This window comes from Ixodes scapularis, unplaced genomic scaffold (genome assembly GCF_016920785.2).
Source record: "Ixodes scapularis isolate PalLabHiFi unplaced genomic scaffold, ASM1692078v2 PGA_scaffold0__279_contigs__length_252992795, whole genome shotgun sequence".
Lineage (NCBI taxonomy): Eukaryota > Metazoa > Arthropoda > Arachnida > Ixodida > Ixodidae > Ixodes > Ixodes scapularis.
Genome location: NW_024609835.1, coordinates 147,127,743 through 147,134,307, shown reverse-complemented (window position 1 = coordinate 147,134,307; position 6,565 = coordinate 147,127,743). Strand labels below are relative to the sequence as shown.

General features: G+C 44.8%; 1 pseudogene; it reads left to right on the top strand.

The window, feature by feature from the left end:
- The first annotated feature begins 4,000 nt into the window (after nucleotides 1-4,000).
- LOC120836444 lies at nucleotides 4,001-4,992 on the top strand (annotated as a pseudogene).
- Nucleotides 4,993-6,565: the final 1,573 nt, after the last annotated feature.

The following is a 6,565-nucleotide window of genomic DNA, read 5'->3' as shown; positions in this document are numbered from 1 at the left end:
CCAAATAACGGGTTACCGAGATATTGCCACACTTTCTGCCACATAGGTCTTGTTGGTCCACCGTAGCCACTAGGGTGATCTCGATTTAGACTCGCTTGTTGATGAAATGGAAGCAAACGCCATCTGCCCCACCCTTGCACTCTCGACCATTCAGTTTTCTCTTGACGATCTTCAAAGCGCCATCGAAAACCTCAAGTCATCGCGCCCCGTCGGGCCTGACCACCTCGCTCCCACCTTCCTAAAACTGCTTTACCCTCTCATCTCGCGTCCCCAAATGAACATGCTGCAGTCGTTTGCAGACAATTCCTTTGTGCCGGACATAAGGAAGCGGGCTTACGTTTCCCCATTTCACGATGGCAGAGGAAAATCAACATGATATGCATGCAACTACACTCTAAAAAAAAGGAAGCGCGACTTAGACTTTCCGGGAACCCTGCCTCAACCATTAGTCCCTTAGGGGACTAATGGCGAGGGGACCAACACTTGAACCACCAGGACTAACTTTTGCACCCTTGCATTTAGGCCACGGAAACTGAATGTCGCCCTTACTTTAAGTACTACTAAATTGCGCCTTCAAACACCTAGGTTGTGCTAGTCGACGTCAAATTCAAAATTGGTAAAATATGTCATCGCTAGGGAGATATTTTCCAAGCTCATTATATTCACATATGAACAGCGTTTATTTCACATTTCCACACGTATTATGCATTTTGCCATACGCAAAGAATTAGATTACAGAGTTAGATTACGCACACGCGATGACACGCTAACTCAATTGCCCTCCCCCCCCCAAAGCCTACCCATGCGCCTTTTATACTGATCAATTGAGAGGAGTCCTTTGGTGCGTGACCATCTCAACCGTGGACGATGTTATAAATACGGTCTTGCTTTCGCACCAATATTGTTCTCCGATATCGTTGGTAGACTTTCCAAGGAGTGTATCTCTTAGTAAGAAATAACGGTTCACAGAGTAATTATTTGTGACAGTCTATAAAAAGCGACCCCATAGGCTCCCAACAGCCATGTTCTCGCTTTCTCGCATAGACTGCCCCACTTTGCGCATGCGCGTCTCCGTGGCAACCGCAGTCTCTTGCGAAAAGAAAAACCAACTGTAAACGACTTAACTTGCGTGGAAACCTGATCTTCGCGAATTTCGCGAATCGCATACAATTCGCAAAAAAAAAAAGTCCCGCGAATAATTCCGGTAAAAAGTAAATACATTAGAATCTATATTGAGATTCCACCGCGTCGCGAAAATGAGAACCCGCGAATTATTGTAAAACTTCGGCTTTGACATAAATCGAGAAATATTGAACCCCCGAAAAACAAAAAACGATTACAGTATATATTAAAGAATGCAAAAAAAAGTAAACAGATTGAACCCTTTCTTTGTCTTTAGAAACGTTTTTACCGCGTGCTACGCAGCTATTTTCATCCCAGTTAAACCAAAATGAAATATAACCGCTTTCAAAGACCGTTCCAAAGAATGCAAAGGACGCCAGGACAACGGTTAAAAGCCGCATGGCCAGTGCATCGACGATGGTGGCGCTCGAGTCAAATAGTCTCTTTGGAAAGCTGAGGGGAGTTCAGAGGACCAAATCCTGCCGTTTGTCCTTTGAGACTATCATTGTTCTTAAAGTGGACCGCCAGTGTCTGTCACATCTGTACTGTGTCAGACGTTTGAGCGCATCATCAATAGTGAGTTGCTTGAATTCCAGGAGGAACCCAACCTCCCTGATCCCACACAACATGGCTTAGAAAGAACAGGATCCGTGAGACACCACTGGCTCGATCATGCACTATACTTCAGTGAAGACCTTCACCGTGGTGTTTCGACTGATATGGTGCAACTAGATTTTAGTAATGCGTTTTACACGCTGAACCATGCTATTACCCCTTTGGAAGCAAGGAAGGGAAGGTATCCGCGGCCCTCTGCTTCGGTGTTTAGCTCGGTTCCTGAATGGCCGCACACACCAGGTCGTCTTCCAAAGATCCTGTTCCGAGAGTTTCGCCGTCTCAGCGGGCGTACCTCAGCGGGCGCACCTCAGTTGCCCTACTGTGTTCTCCACATTCATCAACCATATTTCCCAATCTACCGAAACTCAAAAAGTCCAATATGCTGACGACATCCCTCTGCTTGCACAGACTGCACCTCACGCAAGCTGTCCCAACCTTCAGTGGAACATGTCTTTAATGCAGCAGTGGTCCGACTCGAACTGCCTTCTTCTGAACCCATCCAAGTATGCAGTCATGCCAGTCCGTCACACCCGAAGCTCAGGAGCCTCCTTGTACACAGTGTCTGCAATCCCCCTTACATCGGTCACATCATTATTAATTTTTGGTGTGACATTCACCCCTGACTTGACGTTTTCTTTGCACGTTGGCAATGCTGTTGTCAAAGCCAGACGTCTTTTGGGATTTGTGAGACGGGTTTACAAAGCCTGTGATGGTCCCACCGTCTGTGTTCTATACACCGCGCACGTGCTTCCGCACCTCAAGTACTGAGGTGCTGTGTGTTGTCCACTTCAAACAAATTCGGTTGACAGCCTGGAAAGCGTGCAGCGACGTGCCACCCGGACATTCATTACCCGTTAACGCAAACCCGCGTTGACTTATGACAGTCGCTTGAAGAGCTTCAAATGGCTCATCAGAGAAGAGTCGCCAGGGTCGGAATTACCTGCCGACTCCTCGACGGCTCCCTTAATGGGACGTACCTAGCGATCATCAACGAATTAACAAGAGATCGGGGCAGCCTGCACTTATCGGAGCGCGTACCAAATGCTACCGTTCCTTGGCGATCTTGGCCGGCATCGAGGACTTCATCTCGGCCCCGCCGAGGATAAGTTCGCCGTTTTCCCAGGTCGGAACTAAATCCGTGGCAATGTGCCGCTTTTTTTTTTTTAAATCACCTGCAGCAGGAGGCGTCATGACAGTGGTGCAGTGCGCGTTTGTGTGTGCGCATGTGCAGATCATGTATATTCGTATAGATATATGTGGGAGTAATCTTATGGTGTATTCGCACGACGGGATTTGACCCCGAGGAGAGGATTAAACGTCATCGAGTTTTGAGGTCACGTCACGGATGTTTGCTAATCCTTCAAGCTCGCGGGGTGCCGAGAAGAATCTGTGACCGGCCTACCGAATATCCATGGCTCTGTCGGAGCGACCGGGCCCCCTGCTCTGTACTCCGGCTTTTGGGGGAGCATAATGATGAGGAGCTTCGAAACGGTTGGGTGACTTTTATTTTTGTTTTATTTTTTTGTCTTTTGTACGATGAGGTCCCGAAAGTCGCCAGCTGGTTTGCGAAAAGAAATATTCCGGTGATTCGACTACATGCGACTCCATCATGCGAATACTCGCTTGGATTTTCTGCGCTTCCTCCTCCTTCTCGTGTCGTTTACTTCTCGCAACTCTCTATGACAAACTCGGTTTTTTCCGGAGATAAAGATCCTTCGTGCGAATACACCATTACACTCTAAATTTCACCCTTCTTTTTTTTTAAAACATTTTGGGTTGCGGCCTTGTGTACAAATTCGTGTACTGCGTACCGGTCTATATGTGTGCGTTAATATTTTTTTTTCGCTGCACTTTTCTTTAAATTAAAATTTTAGGCTCGGCACTCACCCGACGGCCAGCATGGCTAAATTTCCGCAACTACTTCTGCAGGTGATGCCGATACTATTGCAAACGTTATCCAACACGCCATTCACGGTACCCGAGGACAGCATCGGACAACAACATGACATCATCCGCCCCCATTGGCTGGATTTTCATCGTGGGCGCTAAACGTCATCCACCACGCCACTACAAAAGCAAGGACCAGACCCGGCCAACATCAGAGGGCTCGGCACTCACCCGACGGCCAGCATGGCTAAATTTCCGCAACTACTCCTGCAGGTGATGCCGATACTATTGCAAACGTTATCCAACACGCCATTCACGGTACCCGAGGACAGCATCGGACAACAACAAGTCATCATCCGGCCCCATTGGCTGGATTTTCATCGTGGGCGCGAAACGTCATCCACCACGCCACTACAAAAGCAAGGACCAGACCCGGCCAACATCAGAGGGCTCGGCACTCACCCGACGGCCAGCATGGCTAAATTTCCGCAACTACTTCTGCAGGTTGGTTTACAATACAAGCAGCACAGTTATAAAAATAGCTACAAATTTGTGGTGATAGTGCCGTGCCCTCAAAAGTGTTTTGCCATTTTGTGTGATTGCTGGCGTCGGTTAATGTTGTTGCTGCTTTCTGGGGACGTTGAATCGAACCCAGGACCATTAACAATAGAACAGAAGTTAGAAAAGATTTTGGAAAATCAGGGCCAGATGAGTAAGGATCTTCAAGAAGTTAAAAGTGGTCAAGCAAATCTTAGGCAAGAAATGCATAATATTCACGGAAAAATTAATAAACTGGAAAATGCAATGTCAAATATTCAGAGCGAAATGGTGAAAGTTGATAGTCTAAAGGAAGTCGTTGCAAACCTAGAACAGACAGTCAGACAGCAAAGTGAAAAGCTAATTGACCTATAAAATAGAGGAAGGCGAAATAATCTACTTATATTTGGCTTACCCGAAAAACACAACGAAAGCACTGAGGAACTGAAGCGAACCGTAACGAAAGATGTCTTCCTGGAGACTCTCGGCATCACAGTAACTTCGATTGAGCGAATTCACAGACTTGGACGTAAGCGCGAGGAAACGAATAGACCGGTAATCATAAAGTTCTTCGACTACAACGAGATAGAGGAAATATTTAAAAACTGTAGAAAACTAAAAGGAACTAAGCTCAGTATCAGTAGTGACTACGCAAAAGAAACAGTGCAAGTAAGAAAACTGTTATGGGGAAGCGCGGCATCGAACAGAGCAAAGGGCGATAAGGTATCACTTGTTCATGACAAGCTGAAGATTAATGGTGAAACATTTGTGTGGGATCTTAATCTAAACCAGCGACGTCGTGTTCAACCCAGTGGGGCAGCCTACAACTGACGCGATGCAAAGGCGGCTGAAAACGATCCACCTGAATTGAGAGTTATTAGCCTAAACGCCCGAAGTGTGGTTAATAAAATTGAAGCTCTAGACATTTTGTTTCTTGCCCACAGTCCCCATGTGGTAGCTATTACAGAAACATGGCTAAACTCCAATATAGAAAGCGATTGCATTGTTCCCCCCAATTATAAATTAGTTAGGTGTGATAGAACTACCAGAGGCGGGGGTGTGGCTATTTGTTTGAGAAATGACATTGATTGTGTGGTGCTTGAATGCGACTGTGATGAAACTGTTTGGTGCCGAATTTCTTATTACAGTCGAACGTTCCTTTTCGGAGTGGTTTATAGAACGCCAAACGCACCAGTAGAATTTTTGGAGGGCTTGAATGAGTTTTTGTGCAAATATGTAAATGATACAACCAAGGTAATCATGACTGGAGATTTTAATTTGCCCCATGTAAATTGGGCTCTTTTGACAGCTGGTGGCATTGATATCCTTAACGGAGAAAAAATAATTGACATAACGTTTAATCACAACCTTACCCAAATAGTCAAGGAATACACTAGAATCACCGACCAGTCTCAGTCAACATTAGACCTTGTCTTTATTACAGAAAACGTATCGGATTACGAGATTTCAATTGTAGAAGGAATTTCAGACCATAAAATGATTTTGTTTACGATTCCACTACCACGACAGGGTCATTGCAGGGTTGCTAGGCCCCTAATTGTTAAAGACTTTACTCGCGCAGACGATACAAGTATTATAGACTACTTAGAGACATCCTTAGAAACATTAGACCAACTAAGCATTACAAGTACAGTAGATGATCTGTGGAATTTTTTTAAAACTACTACTTCCTTTTGCATTAATTCCTTTGTTCCCAATAAAACTAAAAAGACATATCGCACAAATCCCTGGATAACGCGTGAAGTTATCCACCGAAAACGTCAAATCAAAAGGCACAGAAAAGGTTTTAAAGAACATATAAATGCTCTAAAAATTAAATTAAAAACATCACTCAAACAAGCCAAAGAGAGATTCTTTTCAGTGACTCTTCACAACTTTATAAAAACTGCCCCTCAGAAATTCTGGCGTTTCTTAAGAGGAAAGAGGGAAATGATCGAGCAGATTGTTGAAAACGATGTGGTCATTACTGACAGTGCAGAAATGGCAGATCGGTTTAACGTGTTTTTCCAATCAGTCTTTTCAGCCCACGAGGTACAAAATCTCGATGAGGCCTTTCATTCTGATATTGAAACGAGTACGCCAGAAATAGAGATAAGCCAGTCTGGAATATTTGCTAAGCTGTTGTCACTGGATACAAAAAAATCAACAGGCCCGGATAAAATACCGAATGAATTCTTAAAGCGATATGCAGAGTGGCTATCTTTTTATTTAAAAATTATCTTCGACAAATCATTACAAACGGAGTCACTCCCGCAAGATTGGTTATCCGCACGTGTCGTCCCTGTGTTTAAAGGAGGAAGCCGCTTTACGATAGAAAACTACCGGCCTATTTCATTGACCAGCGTTTGCTGTAAAGTGATGGAGCACGTCATTTCAAAATATA